A 21,216-nucleotide genomic window follows, 5' to 3' on the forward strand; every position below is an offset into this window, starting at 1 on the left:
GCAGGGAGTATCTCTCCTGAACAGCAAATTCCTCGCCGTTTCAGTGATTGGTGAGTTTCAAAGCTACTCTATCCAAACCACATCACTGGAGCAATATGATAGTACTAGCAGAGTGTGCAAAGGGAGATTTAACAGGATGTAGCTTTGGAGACTGGAGAGTTTCAGTGATGGAGAGAGATTGGACCTGGAAATACATTTCAAAGAGTTGCTGGATCAAATTCCTGTTTCTCCCGAATAGTATTGTGGGTTTACCCTTGCCCCAAGGACTGAATTCAGTCAAGAAATGGAGGTGACAGTGTTGGACTGCGGTAGACAAAAAGTTTTTTAAAAATCACAACACATCACAGCTTGTACTTCCAAATAAACATGCTGGACTATAAACCAGGTGCTACGTGATTTTTAAAGTCATTCTAGAAGGCAAACACGTGGGACTAGTTTAGTTTGAGATTATGGATGGCATGGACTAGTTGGACAGAAGGGGCTATTTCCTTGCTGTGTAATTCTATTATGAAGGAGGTGGACAGGAAGCAGCTGTTTCCCTTAGTCGAAGGATCAGGAACAAGGTGGGGTGGGGTGAAGGGTAAGAGGTTTAGAGAGATTTGAGGATTGTTTTACCTAGAAGATGGTGGGGATCTAGAATGTGTGAAAATAAAAAAATTGGACTTTCAGTTTCTGTTTGAAATCACTAATTGCTCCGGTTTGTGGAAATGCCACTTTGTAACTGCAGTGGGTAGAGGATAGGGGGTGGGGTGGGGTGGGTGTTCCATCATTTATTAATGTGGAATATTGATATCAAGGAGCAGGAGGAGGCCATTCAGCCCCTTGAGCCGGTTCCACCATTCAATGGCTGATCTGTGACCTGACTCTATAGACCTGCCTTTGGCCCCTATTCCACTTAATAACTTCGCTGAACAACAAAAAGAAATACCTGTCAGATTTAAAACTAACAACTGATCCAGCAATGCCTGCTGTTTGTGGAAGAGAGTTCCAAACCACTCCCAGCCTTTGTGTGTAGTAATACTTCCTAACATCTCTCCTGAACAGTCTGGCCCTAATTCTCTGGCAATGCCCTCCTTAGTTCTAGAAACCCCAACCAGTGGAAACACTTTCAATTTTACCACCCTGTTCTTTACTGTTAAAATCTTTGATCAGATCATCCATAAACCCTGTAAATTCTGGACACAACAGACTTAATTAGTGTTATCAACCCCCATACCTGGGCTTATGGGGCTAAATTATCTTTCTTGTAAACCCACGGTCTACTTCCTCCTAGGCCATTCTAACCTTCCTCAGGTCTGGTGCCCAGATCTGCTCCAAGTGGAGTCTAACCAGAGTTTTGTATAACTGCAGAATCCCTTCTGCATCCCTGTACTCCAGATCTCTCAATATAAAGGCCAGCATTCCATTAGCTTTCTTCAGGCAATGAATGACAGAAATTAAAAGAAACACAGAAATTGTTGGAGAAACTCAGCAGGGACAGATATTATTTGCCACCTGGGGACTGACTGTTTACTGTTGAAGACAACTTTCCATCTTTTCTTTTGACACTAGTTTTGAGCTGTGCTGGAGCCATACACTGTTCAGTAAAGAATATGGGCACATGATGGCAACTATTCATTTTGTTTACAAACCTTGAGATTCTTGAACAACGGGGCATACTCTGAGAATTATTATTAAATGGGGGAAAATCAAAGGCTTTCCGAATATCTGAGGGAGGCTTTGTGCGGTGGGTATAACTCAACTTGTAATTTGTAGGATAGATCCTGGGATCCATCGGAGGAAGACAGAACTATGTTAATTTTTCATATTTCATTTCTTTTTTCCTTAGAGGGATTATATATGGTCAGAATCTTCCCTGATTGAGCCATTCCAAGTGTCTCAGTCTCAAGTCAGGAGTATGATGGAATACTCCCCACTTGCCTGGATGGTGGCAATCTCAACAACACTCGAGCACCTCGATTAGAACCATATCCACAAACATTCACTCCCTATACTTCCCATGCTCAGTAGCAGCAGTGTGTACCATCAACAAGATGTACTGCAAAAATACACCAACGATCCTCAGGCAACACCTTCAAAACCCACAACCACTTCTATCTAGAAGGACAAGTGCAACAGGTACATGGGCACTTGTCATGTGAGGAGAAGTTGATGACTCTTGAGTTCCAACTCGATGGAGTTTAGAAGAGTGAAGGAGAATCTGGTTGAAACTTGGAGAATACTGAGAGGCCTCGACAGAGTGGACATGTAGAAGATGCTTCCACGAGTAGGAGAGACTAGGACCTGAAGGCATAGCCTCAGAGTGAAGGGAACTTCCTTTAGAACAGAGATGAGGAGGAATTTCTTCAGCCAGACAGTGGGGAATCTATGGAACACATTACTGCAGATGGCTGTCATTAATAGATGGGTCCCTGATCAGTAGGAGGATCGACCGTGACAGAAAGAATGCAGGAGAATGGGGTTAAGAAACATATCAGCTATGACAGAATGGCGGAGCAATTTTGATGGGCCAAATGGCTGCTATACCTTATGGTGTTGGTTATTAAGTGACTAATAGACTGTGACGCATCACACAGTTTCGGCCCTTAGATTCAGAGCTTTCTGAGCATGTGCTATGAGCCACTCACACTAAAACGTGTTCAGGCAGCTGGACAACCAACACAACATGCGGACTAGGAGCCCTCGGGAGCCTGCTTCTCCCATTCTATATGGATGTGGCTGATCTCATCCCAGCCTTGACTCTAATTTCCTGCCCCCCTCCCTTTAACCTCTCACTGATGAACAAACTGTCTGGCCCCTCCTTCAATTTATTCACTGTATCGACATGTCCCCACACACTGGAGGGTGAATTCCCATAGATTCCCACCCCCTCTCCCTTGGAGAGAAGCGATTCCTCACTATCACTGTTTTCAATCTGTCCCGTCCCCTTCTCCTGAAACAATGACCCTCTCGTTCTAAATTGTCCCACATGAGGAAACATCCTCTCTCTATCTCCTTTGTCAATCCCACTGCCTCCAGCATCCTATATCCCTCAGTTAGATCTCTGCTCATTCCTACTCCAGAGAATATTGGCCGAAACTGCTCTCTCTCTCTTTCGATGAGAAACCCCTCATCTCTGAACATGAAATGTACAAAAGTACATTACTTTTAGATATCATCTTGGATGGAGACTACAAATCTCAAAGTGAGTTAGTTATAGTTTCCAAGAGGTCTACAGCGCTGAAAAAGGACCATCAGCCCATCAAGTCTGTGCTGGTCAGAAACAACCAACCGACTACTCTCTAATCCCATTTCTCCAGTACTTGGCCCCATAGCCTTGGCGTCCCAAGTGCACATCTAAATCTTCTTTCAATGTGATGAGAGTTTCTGCTTCTCCCACCCTTACAGGCAGTGAGTTCCAGATTCCCCAGCACCTTTCATGTATTGCTGGTCATCGGAGTGCATCTGGGAAAATTAACAAACTCTGAAATTCACAACTAATCTTGGAGGAACTTGTTTGGGAGAGTACACAGCAAAGAAACAGCTAAGTGGTTATTTTAAGCATGGCCTTACAGTAAGTCTTTAGTAGCGAGTAGAGTCCATTCTTTCTTGATTATATGTTTTATTGAGATATGTCTCTTGATTAATACTTATGGTTATATTTTAAATTTAATTTAACCTGGAACAGTGTTTTGTAGAGGAATAAGGCACTACTATTTTGAAGGAAAAAATGGCCTTTTGTAGAGTGATATGCCCTTCTTGTCAGATGTGGGTGTTTAGGGAAAGCTTACAGGCTACTGAGGATTACATTTGCAATAAATGCTGTTGGTTGCGAATCCTATCAGATTGAATGGATTAGTTGGAGACCCACTTAGAGGCAATGAGGCACTTACAAGAGTAAGGGGATGTGATGGATGGCAGTTGTAGGAAGAGGGAAATGTCGCAGATACAGTCACAAAGATGGATTAACTCCAGGAAAGGTAAGAGTGGTAGGCAGCTAGAGCATGGCAGCATGGTGGCACAGTGGGTGGCACGGTGGTATAGTGGGCAGCACAGTGGCACAGTGGTTAGCACTGCTGCCTCACAGCGCCAGAGACTGGGGTTCAATTCCCGCCTCAGGCGACTGACCGTGTGGAGTTTGCACATTCTCCCCGTATCTGCGTGGGTTTCCTCCGGGTGCTCCGGTTTCCTCCCACAGTCCAAAGATGTGCAGGTTAGGTGAATTGGCCATGCTAAATTGCCCGTAGTGTTAGGTGAAGGGGTAAGTGTAGGGGTATGGGTGGGTTGCGCTTCGGCTGGTTGGTGTGAACTTGTTGGGCAGTTTCCACATTGGAGGTAATCTAATCTAATCTTCTGTGGCTATCCCCATTTCAAACAAGTATGCTGTTTTGGAAAATGTATGGGGTGATGGATTCTCAGGGGAATGTAGCATGACCAGCCAAGTTTATGGTATTGGGACTGGCTCTAATGCAATGAGGGGTATGTCATTTTCCAAGAGATCAATTTTGTTAGGGGACTTTCTGTGGGCAGCAGCAAAAAATCAGAATGATGTGTTACGTTCCTGGTGCCAGGATCAAGGATGTCTCCGAGATGGTGCAGAATGTTCTCAAGGGGGAGAGTGGCCAGCAGGAGGTCATTGTACATGTTGGAACCAACGACATTGGAAGGGAAAAGGTTGAGATTCTGAAGGGAGATTAGAGAGTTAGCAGGAATTTTAAAATGTCCTTGAGAGTAATATTATCTGGATTATTACTAAGAGCTAGTGAGCGCAGAAATAGATGAATGCATGGCTGAGGAGCTAGTGTACTGGAGAAGAATTCACATTTGTGGATCATTGGAAACTCTTTTGGGGCAGACGTGACCAGTATAAGAAGGACAGATTGCACCTAAATTGGAAGGGGATTAATATACTGGCAGGGAGATTTGTTAGAAATGCTCAGGAGGATTTAAACCAGTAAGGTAGGGGGTTGGGATCCAGGGAGATAGTGAGGAAAGAGATCAATCTGAGACTAGTTCAGTTGAGAACAGAAGTGAGTCAAACAGTCAGGGCAGGCAGGGACAAAGCAGAGAACAAGGTAGGACTGATCAATTAACCTGCATTTATTTCAATGCAAGCAGCCTAACAGGGAGGGCAGATGAACTCAGGGCTTGGTTAGGAACATAGGACAGACATATCAAAGCAATGACAGAAAATGGCTCAGGGATGGACAGGACTGGCAGCTTAATGTTCCAGGAAACAAATTCCACAGGAAGGACAGAAAGGTAGGCGAGAGAGGAGGGGGAGTGGTGTTTTTGATAAGGGATAGCATTACAGCTGTGCTGAGGGAGGATAATCCCGGAAATACATCCAGGGAAGTTATTTGTGTGGAACTGAGAAATAAGAAAGGGATGATCACCTTATTGGGGTTGTTTTATAGACCCCCCAATAGTCAGAGGGAAATTAAGAAACAAACTTGTCAGGAGATCTCAGTTATCTGTCAGATTAATAGGGTGGTTATGGTAGGGGATTTTAACTTTCCAAACCTAGATTGGGACTGCCATAGTGTTAAGGGTTTAGATGGAGAGGAATTTGTTAAGTGTGTACAAGAAAATTTTCTGAATCAGTATATGGAGGTACCTACTAGAGAAGTGCAAACCTTGACGTACTATGGGGAAATAAAACAGGGCAGGTGACTGAGGTGTCAGTGGGGGAGCACTTTGGAGCCAGCGACCATAATTCTATTAGTTTTAAAATAGCGATGGAAAAGGACAGGACAGATTTAAAAGTTGAAGTTCTAAATTGAAGCAAGGCCAATTTTGATGGTATTAGGCATGAACTTTCAAAAGCTGACTGGGGGCAGATGTTCACAGGTAAAGGGAGAGCTGGAAAATGGGAAGCCTTCAGAAATGAGATAACGAGAGTCCAGAGAAAGTATATTCCTGTTAGGGTGAAAGGAAAGGGAATGCTAGATGAACTAAGAAATAAGAAAGGGATGATCTCCTTATTGGGACTGTATTATAGACCCTCTAATAGTCAGAGTGAAATTGAGAAACAAACTTGTAAGGAGATCTCAGCTATCTGTAAGAATATTAGGGTGGTTATGGTGGGGGATTTTAACTTTCAAACATAGACTGGGAGTGCCATTGTGTTAAGGGTTTAGATGGACAGGAATTCCTTAAGTGCATACAAGACAATTTTCTGATTCAGTGTGTGGATGTACCGACTAGAGAAGGTGCAAAACTTGACCTACTCTTGGGAAATAAGGCAGGGCAGGTGACTGAGGTGTCAGTGGGAGTATTGAGTACAGGAGTTGGGAGGTCATGTTGCGGCTGTACAGGACATTGGTTAGGCCACTGTTGGAATATTACATGCAATTCTGGTCTCTTTCCTATTGGAAAGGTGTTATGAAACTTGAAAGGGTTCAGAAAAGATTTACAAGGATGTTGCCAAGGTTGGAGGATCTGAACTACAGGGAGAAGCTGAACGGGCTGGGACTGTTTTCTCTGGAGCGTCGGAGGCTGAGGGGTGACCTTAAAGAGGTTGACAAAATTTTGAGGGGCATGGATAGGATATATATATATACAAAGTCTTTCCCTGGGGTCGAGAAGTCCAGAACTAGAGGGCATAGGTTTAGGGTGAGAGGGGAAAGATATAAAAGAGACCTAAGGGACAACTTTTTCAACAGAGGGTGGTACATGTATGCAATAAGCTGCCAGAGGAAGTGATGGAGGCTGGTACAATTGCAACATTTAAGAGGCATTTGGATGGGTATATGAATAGGAAGGGTATGGAGGGATATGGGCAGGATGCTGGGCAGGTGGGCAGACCCTTCAGTCCACTTGCCAATGCCAACCAGATATCCCAACCCAATCTAGTCCCACCAGCCAACAACCGGTCCATATCCCTCCAAACCCTTCCTATTCATATACCCATCCAAATGCCTCTTAAATGTTGCTATTGTACCAGCCTCCACCACTTGCTCTGGCAGCTCTTCCATACATGTACCACCCTCTGTGTGAAAAAGTTACACCTTAGATCCCTTTCATATCTTTTCCCCTCACCCTAAACCTATGCCCTCTAATTCTGGACTCCCCAGCCCCAGGGAAAAGGCTTTGTATATATATCCTATCTATGCTGCTCAAAATTTTGTAAACATCTACAAGGTCACCCCTCAGCCTCCGATGCTCCAGGGAAAACAGCCCCAGCCTGTTCAGCCTCTCCCTGTAGCTCAAATCATCCAATCCTGGCAACATCCTTGTAAACCTTTTCTGAACACTTTCAAGTTTCACAACATCTTTCTGATAGGAAGGAGACCAGAATTGCATGCAATATTTCAACAGTGGCATAATCAATGTCCTGTACAGACGCAACATGACCTCCCAATTCCTGTATTCAATACTCTGACCAATAAAAGAAAGCGTACCAAATGCCTTCTTCACTATCCAATCTACCTGCGACTCCACTTTCAAGGAGCTATGGACCTGTACTCCAAGGTCTCTTTATTCAGCAACACTCCCTAGGACCTTACCATGAAGTGTACAAGTCCTGCTAAGATTTGCTTTCCCAAATGCAGTGCCTCACATTTATCTAAATTAAACTCCTTCTGCCTCTTCTCAGCCCATTGGCCCATCTGATCAAGATCCTGCTGTAATCTGAGGAAACCCTCTTCGCTGTCCACTACACTTCCAATTTTGGTGTCATCTGCAAACTTACTAACTACACCTCTTATGCTCACATCCAAATCATTTATCTAAATGATGAAAAGTAGTGGACTCAGCACTAATCCTTGTGGCACTCCACTGGTCACAGGGCTCCAGTCAGGAAAAGCAACCCTCTACCACCACCCTCTGTCTTCTACCTTTGAGCCAGTTCTGTATCCAAATGGCTAGTTCTCCCGGTATTCAGTGAGATCTAACCTTGCTGATCAGTCTCCCATGCCTTATTCGAGTGCCTTACTGAAGTCCATATAGACCACATCTACAGCTCTGCCCTCATCAATCCTCTTTGTTACTTCCTCAAAAAACTCAATCAAGATTGTGAGACTGTTAAAGTACAGATTTGAGACGACCCAGGGAATCCCTTGTGGACTCAGACCTCTAAATCCTCTCTCTTTGTTCATTCCGGAGATCGTACTCTTTGGAAATCTGGAATAAAAGCCTCTTATAGACAGTTTAGTTTAATTTTAGTCATCCTCTTTATTCACTAGTAGCATCACTGATACTTAAAGCTAAACTAACTAGGTTCTAATAACCAAGGAGAGTAGGCTACCAGCTCTTCAAGTGCCCCAGCAGGCTACTCCGATTCACTGATACAAAGTGGCTTCCTTTATACAAAAGTTTACAAAAACATTGCATGTTCTTAATTAGACAGATAACAGTGAAAGACAATAATTCGTAAGAAAGGAAAGTTAATTGACAGGTCTGTGTGCACTTGACTGATCAGGCCTTGAGCTAACCATCAGGTGGGAAAAAAAATCCAGCCAAGTTAATCATCTGCCACGGATTAACTGTGGAAAAGGATATGGAAGGTGTAGAAAGTAGCAAAATAGATGGTGACACCTTGCAAAATGTCCATATTACAGAAGAGGAAGTGCTGGAGGTCTTGAAGTACATAAAGGTGGATAAATCCCCAGGATTTGATCAAGTGTATCCGAGAACTCTGTGCAAAGCTAGGGAAGTGATTGCAGGGCCTCTTGCTGAGATATTTGTATCATCAATACTCACAGGTGAGGTGCCAGAAGACTGGACGTTGGCAAATGTGGTGCTATTGTTTAAGAAGGGTGGTGAGGACAAGCCATGGAACTATAGACCAGTGTGCCTGATGTCAGTGGAGGGCAAAGTTGTTGGAGGGAATCCTGAGGGACAGGATGTACATGTATTCGGAAAGGCAAGGGCTGATTAAGGATAGTCAACATGGCTTTGTGCATGGGAAATCATGTCTCACAACTTGATTGAGTTTTTTGAAGAAAAAAAGAATAAAATGTCTCGTCTTTTATTTATACCGGTCACTGTAATGGTGCTGCAGGAATGAAACACTTCAGTTATTTTGCAGTGAAAATAGGGCAGTTAATTTTTAATCAGCAAAGTTATGTTTATAGCAGGCAGTTAATGTAAAGTCACCATTCTCTCACATTAGAGAGAGGGAGAGAGAGGTGTGGTGGAGAAAGAGCGAGAAAAACCAACAACTGTTTTATGGTTTAATCTGAGGGGCAACACATCAAAGGCACAGGGAATGATCATTCACAGCAATCTCGACCAGAGCAGCAGTTGAACTGCATGCTGTCAGCGTGACGATACATTGTAAGCCAACCATAGAATCAACTGAGCTAACCAACCCCTGCATGGCCAGTGGCAAAAACATTGGGTAGCACAGTGGCTCAGTGGTTAGCATTGCTGTCTCACAGCGCCAGGAACCCAGGAACAATTCCAGCCTCAGGTGACTGTTTATTGGGAGTTTGCACATTCTCCCCTTTGCTGCATGGGTTTTCTCCAGGTGCTCCGGTTTCCTCCCAAAGTCCAAAGATATGCAGTTTAGATGGATTGGCCATGCTAAGTTGCCCATAGTGTAAGGGCTATGCAGGCTAGGAAGGTTAGTCATGGGAAATGCAAGGTTATATGGATGGGGTAGGATTCTATTCAGAGGGTCAGTGTGGAAGATTAGCTTCCACACTGTAGGATTCTATGATGTGAAGGTTAAGGGGAATGGCCATGGTTAATGCAAGGTTACGGGGGTAGGGTCAGGGTTTGTTTGGGATGCTCTTCACTGGCTTGGGGCAGACTGGATGGACTGAATGGTCTCTTTCCACACTGTACAGATTCTGGTGATATTAATGCTTAGCTCAATGGTGTGGGCAATTAATTCCAATCTCAATTTAGTTGAGATTCACTTTCAGTTTCTGAAATAATGGGGAAGCAAAATCCTATGTTTTCAGCTCCCCAGGGTATGCCCTGCAGATGTGAATGTGATTCTTGCTGTGGCAGGTGGTGGATTTGGAATGCGATTTTAAACAAAAACAGATCTAGAGTTAAGACTCTAATGATGACTGTTGTTAGAAACAAACAACCATCTGGTTCAAAGTTGAAGACTGAGGTGAGGAGGAATTTCTTCTCTCAGAAGGATGAGAGTCTTTGGAACTCCTTGCCAGAGAGAGCTGTGTGTGGGGACAGGGAGCAGGTTTAAGGCTGGGATTGATAGATTCTTGATCAGTCGGGGAATTGAGGGTTACATGTTAAGTGCAGGAAGGTGAGCGTGAGGAATGGGGCATCAGCCACAATGCTATTGAATGGCTGAGCAGGCTCAAGGGGCCGAATGGCCTTCTCCTGTTCCTGTCTGTGATTTTCCTTAAGGGAATGAAATCTGCCTCCTTAGTCGGCTCTGCACTTGCTCCTAACCCTTTGCAAACACTTCACTGCCTCTGGCTGAGCAAGTCGATTGGTTCAAGGACATTTTGGAATTGCCAACTGCTTCTTGTTTGAGATGTACAAAATGATGACAGGCTTAGAAAAGGTAAACAGGATGAAACATTTCCTTCCCGGCGGAAGGATCACGACATTAATGGAAGCCTCCAAAATTATGACAGGCAGATAGGGTAGATTGTCAAAGGCTTTTTTGCAGGGTTGATGTTTTAATTTACAAGCGGGCACAGATTCAAGGTGATCGGGGGGGGGGGGGGGGGGGGGGGGGGGTGGAATTTAAGGGAGATGTGAAAGAGAAGCATTTCATGCAGTGAGTAGTGGGAACCTGAAAAGCATTGCAAGAAGTGATGGTGGACGCAGGCACTTTTAAAAGGTATCTGTGAGATCACATGAACAGGGAGGGAATAGTGGGATAAAGACCAAATAAAGCCATGAGCTGTGTTTATGTTTTGAGGTTGGTTAGGGCATGATGGTCAGCACAGGCTTGGAGGGCCAAAGGGCCTGTTCCTTTCCTGTACTTTCCTTTTGTTTATTTCTTTTTCATGGCCCCCATTGACGTGAAAGTAGCTTCCCCGGAAGAAAATGCCTTGTGAAACACAGTTTCCAACATAAAGTTAAGAGGTTTGTTATCTGTACACAGCAGGTACATTGTATCGCTTCTCTGGACGGTGCACTGAATCGAATCAACACCCCTCAACCAATCTGTCTTCTTGCTTCTTACTTCCATAGAATATTCATATAAACGTTTCCGTCCCCTCCATCTTCTTCCTGCGAGGGCTCGCTGAGGTTCAGTCTGGCGTATGTGATACAACAATCATCAAGGTCAGTCTTCGAATCCTGCAATGGAATGATATTGGAATGAAATTGGAATCGAGTGGGAGCAAGAAGCTGAAGGGGAAGGGGAGGTCAGTTGGGGTACGGGTAGCAGTGAGTCTCAGAGGAAAATGGGAATCGCCAGCAGTTCAAGGCCTGCAAGTTAGAAATCTGGCGGCAAAGTGATCATGTCCCTATCTCTGAACCAGGAGGGCAGGGTTCAAGTCCCGCCTGCTCCTGTGGTGAGCCATACGGATATAGAAGCGGGAAGGTGATGCTGGAGTGTGACAGGACTTTGGTGATTCCATGTGTGCTGTTCCAACCTCGGCACTATCATAAGGATGTGATACACTGGACGGGGTCCAGTAATGGTCACCACATTACAAGAAGGACGTGGAGGATTCAGAGAGGGTGCATAAGAGGTTTACCAGAATGTTGTCTGGAGGGTATGAGCTATAAAGAGAAGCTAGAAAAACTTGGGGAGTTTTCTTCTGAGCAGCAGAGGCTGAGGGCAGACTTAATAGAAGTCTATAAAATTTTTGGCAAGAGTTGTAGCTCAGATTGAGGTTCTGGATCTAGGTTTTCTTGCTGGGCTAGAAGTTCTGTTTTCAGATGTTTTGTCACCGTTCTTGGTAACAATATTCGGATGAAGCACTGGTGGTTTGGCCTGCTTTCTATTTATGTGTCCACTACATTGGACAAACAGGCAGAAAACTAGCCACAACTAGCCACAAAAGGACATGACCCACTCTCACTCATATCTTTACATACAGATGAGGAAGGACACCACTTAGACTGGGAGAACACATCCATCCTAGGAAAGGCCAAACAGAGACACGCATGAGAATTCCCAGAAGCATTCCAACCAGAACTCCATCACCACATTGACTTGGATCCAATTTACGACCCCCTGAGAAAATGAACAGGCAATGCTATCACCAACCCAAGGAAAGCTACACACAAATAGAAAGCGGGCCATACCTCCAGTGTTTCATCCGGAGGCTCACTGATGATGTTGCCTAGTGTGGTGAGGCAACATCTGACAACAAACCTTCCAGTTCAGCCAGCAAACCTATATCCAGAAGTCTATAAAGTTGAGATGCATGGTTAAGGTTGATGGTCAGAATCTTTTTCTACAAGTTGAAATATGTCTAAAGCTAAAAAGCATGCATATAAGGTGAGATGGGGAAAGTTCAAAGGATACCTAAGGTGCAGTTTCTTTTAACGGAGAGAGTGGTAGGAGTGGAACACACTGCCAGGGGTGGTGATGGAAGCAGATACAATGAAGGATTGAAGGGACTTTAAAATAAGCAAACTAACATGCAAGAAATGGAGGCATATGGACCAAGGGCAGGCAGAGGGGATTAATTCCATTTGGTATCGTATTCGACACAACATCTTGGGCTGAAGGACCCATTCCTGTGCTGTACCGTTCGATGTTCAGATTTAATGCAATGTATCTTTCGGATGAGGATTCACTCAAGTTGATTGGAACTGGGTAGCATTGCATTGAGAATATAGATAAAAAATATAAACTTCTATTTCCTTGGTGGTGTTTGACTCTTGGTTTGAACATGTCTGTCTGGAAATGGAGCTCAATGTGAACCTGACTCAATCCACTCTGTGACTGGAAAGGATGTTCTTCACTCTGACAGCAGTAACATACCTGCTGTTTGTTGGAAGCAGCTGGTCACACTTGGCTCTGTACCGAGGGAATATTACATTGTCTTGGTCCTTTGAGTACTTGCCTGGAGGAAGACAGAAGAGATACCTTCTGTAAATCCACATCAGTTGTGATTGGTAACATCAATGTCACATTCAGTTAGTGATCATTAGGATTTTTTGTTTAAAGCCGGAAATTTAAACAGAACCATGGGTCTGATTCCACTCCTGCTCCGAGCTGCTCCTTGTCCATTTTTTCTTAAAATTCTAACACCAGTTGAGTGAGATTCAGAAACTAAACAACACCCATACAGCTCCATGAATGGGGCCATCTGATGCAAGTCAGTATGTGGATATGTGAGTTTAGTTATTGATCTATACCTGTCAGTTCCTGCTTGGTGAATGTGTGGGTGTAGTTATCAAACTGTAACTTTCAGTATATGGTAAATATATTTACATATTCACACAGCAGGGACTGGTCTGGTCTCATTCATTGCCAAAGAACCATAAAAATAGTACAGCATCGGTGGGGCTGGGCATTCAGCCCATCTTGTCGATGCCAATGCCAACACACTCAGGTGCCCTTTCTCATCCCACTTTCCTGCCACAGCCCGTAACCTTGCAGGTTACAATAGTTGAGATGCAGTTCCAGGGAATTTTTGTTTTAAAAATATGTAAGATCTCTGCCTACGCCACCAAATCAGGCAGCGAATTCCAGATACCCACCACTCTCTCCATTAAAAAAAAACACATTTTTGAACTCACTGTCAAAGGAAACAGGTTCCTCCTGTCTAATGGCTCCCTGTCACTAGTTAGTTAAAAATCACTCAACACCAGGTTATAGTTCAACAGGTTAATTTGGAAGTGCACACTTTGAGTGCTGCTCCTTCAGGTAGCTCACTCAATAGTACTGTCCACCACCAACACCCCCCCCCCCCCCCCTCAACCCCCTCCCCAGTGGGGGTAATGTTCCAGGACCTATGGCGGAAACTCAAAACTGTAGATAGGTGCGAACCCTTAATTTAAATGGGAAGTATACCTTCCCAGCAGCCTCCTGGATGCTGGCTCTGGAACATTCCCCTTCATGTGTTAAGTGAAACCACGACAACAGGACCTGCGGGTACAGGGGTCACCCTGTATTCCCTAATCATGGCACCCCTGTTCCAAGGAATACAACCCAAACCTCTCCAATCTCTCCCGATAGCTACAATTCACCAGCCCTGGCAACATTCTTGTAAATCTCCTCTACACTCTCCCCAGAGCAATAACAATATTCCTGTTGTAGCCACCAGTGCCTCATATAGTTTCATTATTATTTCCCTATTTTTGTATTCACCCCTCTGCCAATGAGGGACAGCATTACATATGCCTTCTTTACAGCCCCTTCTATCTTTAGGGACCTGTGCACTTGCTCACTAAGATCTCTCACTTCACCTGCCCCCTCAGTACATTCCCATTTCTTGTCTATTCCCATTTACTCTCTGACTTCCCAAAATGCATTCCCTCATACTTATCAGAGCTGAACTCCATCTGCCACTTTCCTGCCCACTCCACCAACCATCTATAGAGTTTAGGAGCTTACAGCTATCCTCCACACTATCCACTACATGGCCAATTTTTGTGTCATCTGCAAATTTCACAAATTTGCCCAACGTATGCAACTCCAAATCATTAATGGATTAAACAAACAGCAGACGTCCCAACACTGAGCCGTGCAGAGCACCTCTTGTAACAGCTTTCCATTCACAAGGGCCACCATTGACCATTATCCTTTCTTTCCTGTGATGGAGCCAACTTTGGATTCAATTCAACACATTACCCTGTATCCCTCGGGGTATTACTTCTTGGAGCAGTCTGCTGTGATGCTGCTGCTGCTCCTTTAACAAGCTTGTAAAAGACGCAGGTTCCAAAAAGTCAGAGTTGATGGGTTTTAGGGACATTTTAATTGTAGCTAACAGGTAATGCCTCAGGCAAAAGGCTTCCACATTTTTAAAAAGAACACTTGTACAATGAAAGGGGAGTCACCCAGTTTTCCCAGCTCCGCTTTTCTCTGGTTTGATTCGGCTTTTGGCTGTCTGGCTATTGACTGAAAGCAGTCAGGCAGTTGAAAAGGTTGCTGAACCCGAAGAAGCCGGTCCATGCTGGTACTCTCTCTCTGACATCTCTCCTGTAAGATCCTGTGTTTGATTTTACCTTTTGTGCCAAAGGGTGTTTGTGGGGATTGTTGTAAATGTTGGGAACACCATCAATAAGTTGGTCTAATCAGTTACTTTTTGGATTTTTAAGTTGTTTAGTATTCTGTTCTCTTTTGTTTGTGTATCATTCAGTAAATTTGTAAATTAAACTATTTGGTTTAAAACTACTGGTTTGACCAGCTGCACCATCCTGGAATATCTTCGTTACACCCACTTAAAACAATGTGCAAAGTTAGGGTCTGGGTTACTTTCTTGAAATGTTTGGAGTGGGGGGTGGGGATGGGGGTCAGGCCTTTTCTATAACAGATTGGGGGCTGTTTGCAGAATTTATTCTCTAGTTCTGATTTGGGATTTGGTTTGTTGGACTGACAGGCAGCAAGTGGTAAGCATTAGCGTCTTTTGTTCCGAGTGTTGAATTTAATTGGTTTAAACAGTACTTGGAGGAAGTGAGGACTGCAGATGCTGGAGATCAGAGAATAGAGTGTGGTGCTGGAAAAGCACAGCAGGTCAGGCAGCATCTGGGGAGGAGGAGAATCAATGTTTTGGGCATCAGCCCTTCATCAGGAAACAGTGTTTGGGATAGCAATGGCTCTTTGAGTCATCAAGAGTTTTCTGGGGGTGGAAGAAGTGACTTCAGACTTTTGCAAAAAGTGATTAATGCCAAGCTGCTGGAATTAGCCGACAAGCTGGAGCTCAACCTGCCTCATTCCACAAGGAAAAGGGCAACAATGATATTAATAACTCAACACTTAAATTTGCTGGAAATGCCATCAGAAGCTTTAGAGATGGCTAACATTCAATTGAAAATGAATTGAGTTAGAGGCAAAAGTCAAGGAAAGGGCAACAGAAATGAAACAGTTTGAATTACGATTAAAAGCAGAAAAGAAGGAGAAGGAAAAGAAAAGGAAAGAGAGGAAAAGAAGAAAGAGGGAGTTTGAACTGTGGAAATTAGCACTTAGACAGGAGTTCAAAAATTCACTTCCTGAAGTAATGAGAACTCATGTGGAAGAGCAGAGAGTTAAACCAGCAAGACTGGCATCAGAAATGGCTGATGATTGAGTTGATCAATAAATCAAAATTGGGCAGCCAAAATCAGTTTCAATCCATGAGGGATAATAATTGTGGGTAAGACAAATTCTCACATGGAAAGGGGAAAGTAGATCTCTGTAAAGATCATAAGGATGATTTACTACAGGGGGAAAAGGAAACCCTTGAAGGGGAAAGAGAAGTGAAAAAGCTCTGATGTTTTCAATAAAGTAGGCCACATGAAATCAGTGTTGATGGGTTAGGGAAAGCACCAAGAAGCCAGAAGTCAGGATAAGCCAGTGAATTTTGTTGGAGTGGTAACAGAGAGTACTGTGGAGACTAGAAAGCTGCACCAGAATGTACAAGCTGGTTGGAGGTTTTTTATGGAGGAAATGCCAGGTCTTCTTAAACCATACACCGTGAAGGTAAAGTTTACTCGCATAGGCCAGGCACAGCAGATAAAGAGGTAACAATATTCAGAGATACAAGGATCCTCTCAATCTGTGATGCTAAAAGATGAGGATATATGTATCTCGGAAGGACTATTGCCAGAAAAGGTACGAGTAACGGGAATTCACATTGACATAAGAAATGCTCAATTGTCAGAAGTGAGGTTAGAGTGTCAAGTGAAGAGGGGAGAAGTCATAGTAGGAGTACTGGACAAACTATCAGCTCCAGGAATACCATTGGTCCATGCTAATGATGTTGCTAATTCACTGGTAGGAGTGCTGCCTACTGTGGTTGAAAAGCCAATGGAAATTCCAGCAACTGAACTATTGCAGGACACGTATCCTGGGATGTTTCCTGACTGTGTGGTAACGAGGTCACAAAGTCACCAGTTGAAACAGGAAAGATCAAAGAGTCAGATAAGAAAGTTGAAGGGAAATTAGCAGAGACCCTGTTTGATCAGATGGCTGAGACAAACCAGGAACAGATAGATTACAAAGCGGACACTTTAGCTCAGGTAAATTAATTGAGTTACAGCAGAAAGTTGAAAATTTAAAGCAATTGTATCATAAGGCAAACACAAATGAATCCAAATGTGTCCCTGATTGTTATTATCTTAAAAATGATGTCTTAATGAGGAAATGGAGACCATCACATAATCAGGCAGATGAGAAATGGGCAGACGTTTGTCAAGCTGTATTGCCAGTGGGTTATAGAAAGGATGTGTTGCAAGTAGTGCTTGAGCTATCTGCATAGATTGTCTGCTTGAAATTCACATTATTTAAGTGTCATCTCTATATGTGACAACTATTCAGTAAATGATTAATTCTGTCCTTATCAGTCACAGATGAACTCCATGTAAATATGCTTCATCCCAGTTGGAGAATTTGAACTTTAGGCAGAGGTTGAACAGGCTGGAACTGTATTCCCTGGAGAGTGACCTTATAAAAGTTTATAAAATCATAAGGCCCATGGAGAAGTGGAGGAGCCTGGTAAAATTACAACATTTAAAACGCATCTGAGTGGGTATAATGAGAAAGCCTTAAAACATGTCCTTTAATACTTAGACTAAATGTAATGTTGAATTATAGAACACAAGAACATCAACAGGGCAGGCAAGGAGGCATCAGGCCACAAAAGGGGGAACCTAGGATGTGCAGAAGGTAAAAAAAAATCTGTTCTCACCAAGTGATAACAGGATGCTCTAAAGCAATTAAGAACATTTGCCTTAACATCAATGAATCTATGTAAAAAAAAAAGACACAGTGATAACATTCACAGTTGTTAACTTATGAATTTAATGACAGTGTTTGATTGTGATCTCGGAAACTTTGTATCATCTCAGAAGCATGTCAAAAGCCTTGCAATAAACAGTCAGGTCCTACCAATTATAATGGATTCTTATTACATGTATGTGTATGTGGAGAGGGGGAGAGAGAAAGAGAGAGAGAGAGATGAATGTTTTGAATTTCTTTGCATTTTTAGACTTCATGATGATTTTGAGTAGCCATTGCTGATTATGAAATGCAAACTCTAAAGTGCAATATTGATGACGCTTTAGCTTACTTGGTGTTCGTACACGCCAGGACTGCCCCACTGTCAATTCTAACTCGTCAGATCTTCTGTCTTCTTTGAATTTGGATCACAACCCTGAAAAGAAAGCATGTTTAATTTGGGATTAATGAATAATTTAAAATGTAACCTTTCAGCCTCAGGTACAGAATGATTCTGTATTTAAGATAAAAAGCAGGAGTCTGCTCCTAGCTTAAAAACTATTCTAAACTGATCATTGAAGAGATTCTGACACAATCTGTCAGAAAGCCATTATAGTCAAAGCTTGCCCTCCTCACTAAGATGCCATTTTGTAAAACAATGAAATATGACCTTATGCCCTCTCCCACTTAGTTTAGACTGGTACCTCTTCATGATAGGGACTTACCTCACCAACAGGCAGTGACTCGGCTAGATCTGTTTCTCCCACTTGATGGATGGCTAAGGGCCTACAGGAGTGATCAGTTAAGCGCATGCAGACCTGTTCATTAACTTCTCTTCCTTACGATTTGTTGCTTTTCCACGGTCTGTCTAATTAAGAACATGCAGTGTTTTTTGTAAACGTTTGGAAAAAGGAAGCCAGTTTGAGACAGAAGAGTGGAGTAGTCTGTGAGGACTTTTAAAGGAAGAGCTCGTATCCTACTTTTCTAGGGTTTTAGAACCTCTGCTAGCCTGGCTTATAGGTGTCAATGTTATGTTGTAACACTGATACGATTGGTAAATAAAGGGGAAGGCTAAAATTAAACTAAACTGCTGTAAGAGGTTTTTATTCCAGACTACCAAAGAATATGATCTCCCGGACAAAGCAAGTGAGGCTGATAGGTCTGAGTCCGTAAGGGATTCCCCAGGCTGTCTCAAATCTGTACTTTAACAATAGGAATAGGAAGGGTTTAGAGGGAGATGGGCTAAATGTTGCCAAAAGGGACTAGATTAGGTTAGGATACCTGGTTGGCATGGACAAGTTGGACCGAAGGGTCTGTTTCCATGCTATACGTCTCTATGACTCGACGACTCTTCGGTAACTCTTGCCCTGTCGGTGAGCACAGTTTCCCTCCATCTCTGTACTTAACCCCTCCTTCATGGATGCTTGTTGAAACGATGCAACAATGTGGCCTATTTGTCTACCTTCGTTGTAACTTTGAAAATGCTCTTAATAATAGCAGATTTTAATGCTGTTCCTTCATGTCTATTTTGGATGAGGATTCAGTTTATCTATCTTCAACACTGGTGTGTAAACGTCAATGGGCTACATACCTTCTGTTTGTTAGAGGCAGCTGGTCACTCTGTGCTTTGAACTGAGGAAGTATTACAGCGTCTTAGTCCCTCAGGTGTTTTTCTGGAGGAAGATACAGAAACATCACCTGTAAATGAACATGAGGCCAGCCTGATAATATTGAACTGATCAATGTCACAGTCATTGCATCTTCATTGGGATTTGCATTGCTTTTTTCTTTAATCTTAGTCAGAACCACGGATCTGATTCCATTATTCCCCTAAGCTGCTCCTTGTCTGGAGATTGTGTTTGTTTTTCATTTGATTCAATACCAATTGATTTGGAGCTGCTGGTGTTGGACTGGGGTGTACAATGTTAAAATCACACAACACGAGGTGCTTCCAAAAAAAACCTGTTGGACGAGAACCTGGTGTTGTGTGGTTTTTAACTTGATACCAATTGAGTAAGATCCAGAAACTGAGCAACAACTGCCCAGCACCATGAATGGGAATACTCAACTACCAGCAGGCTTACACAGTTCAACATCCAACTCCCCAACTACCTGTTGGAAATAGGAAAAACGGCGGTATTTCTAATGATTTTATCAAGACCCCAGTGTATGTCCTTTTGCTAGAGTATCACATTCCTAGTTGGTCCACACAACCTCAAGGAACAGCGGGAAACAGAATTAACTTAAAACAGGGTTCAGAGGATTGTAAACCCCAAGAATGTCCCACAGCAGTTTCTTCCCGCTCTGCCTCCCTCAGCAGGCCCACACACAGCCCGAGAAAGGCCTCTCTCTTCCCCCCCCCCCAGCCCAGTCACTCCAAGTTCCGGGACCAGTTCCTGCTCCGCTCGGCCTCTTACAAACAGCCCCCGGTTCTCCCTGAACTCACCCCGAATCAATCCCGGTCTCGGAGCCCCCTCTGTGTCCCAGGCTCCCATCCCGATGTGCTGCTGGAAGGAGCCTGCTGTTCCCTCGCTTCCCTGGGCGCTGATCTCTCCATTGCGGTCTGTTTCAAACAAACCTCTTGCACTCACTGAGTAAATGCTCCTCAATGGCAGCGCTGGGGGAGGGCCTCACGCATGCGCTCCTCTGGACAGGGACAGGTAGCTTTGGGAAGAAAAGGTTCCGTCCCAGATACAGTTGGGGCTGGAGTGAGCTTTTCCAGCACCACTCTAATCCAGAAATCCGCTCTGAAACGCCAGGGTCGCACTCTCTATGGATTCGGCGGCTGAGTATAAAGCGACCCTTTTATGGCGAATCCAAAGGCTCTTTTCAGAGCCACCCAAACCCACCGAGAGAGAGCGGAGGAGACCTGAGGACGGGGAAGGCATCGCATACGAAGGGCACGGTGTGATGTTGCCAGTTATTTCACATATATCGCAATTTTAAAATTATTTCGATTCCAAAAAATGTCCTAATACCTTGTTTTGCGGTACGGCAGCGAACATTCAGAATGGTCGGTTCACTTTGTTGCTGCCTACCGTGGCCAATGATTTTACCGTGGCAAGTATTCCTCCAGTATAGCTAAGAAGCTATTCGGCCAATCGAGACTCTACTGTTCTGCAACCCGGTCAGTCCATGGAAAGAATCGCGTCGTCATTTGTAATTGTAAGATACAGCAGCATTAGGCCATTCTGCCCATCCAGTTTGTTCTTCCATTCGATCATGGCTGATATTTCTCAAACTTACTCTCGTGTCTGCTCCCCGTAACCTTCGTTCCTCTTTCTCGGGAAGACCTGTCGAGCTCGGTAATAATATCAATGCGTACTTGGCTGTCCATGCCATGAATAGTAATTTGTAAAAACTTATTTTGGAATCCAGACATTAATGTTACATATTGCAGTATTCATATTTCCGAGGCATGATATTCGGCTCAGTTTTGTTTCTAGGAGCCTGTGGACATGTTATCTTGCTCGGTCATTCCATCT

The 21,216-nt window shown here is 43.7% G+C and overlaps 1 protein-coding gene and 1 long non-coding RNA gene across 2 annotated transcripts in view; both read right to left on the minus strand.

The window, feature by feature from the left end:
- The window catches only part of LOC132837100 (histone H4), a 1,051,674-nt gene that overhangs the window by 963,077 nt on the left and 67,381 nt on the right, over positions 1-21,216 (minus strand). The gene's annotated exons all lie outside the window — the stretch shown is intronic.
- Positions 10,637-19,423, minus strand: LOC132837249 (uncharacterized). The gene is made up of 4 exons (XR_009647466.1): positions 19,323-19,423; positions 18,084-18,167; positions 12,854-12,935; positions 10,637-11,211 (listed from the first exon to the last, which is right to left on the minus strand). It is a non-coding gene; the product is annotated as an uncharacterized LOC132837249 (long non-coding RNA).

Source organism: Hemiscyllium ocellatum, chromosome 49 (genome assembly GCF_020745735.1).
Source record: "Hemiscyllium ocellatum isolate sHemOce1 chromosome 49, sHemOce1.pat.X.cur, whole genome shotgun sequence".
NCBI lineage: Eukaryota > Metazoa > Chordata > Chondrichthyes > Orectolobiformes > Hemiscylliidae > Hemiscyllium > Hemiscyllium ocellatum.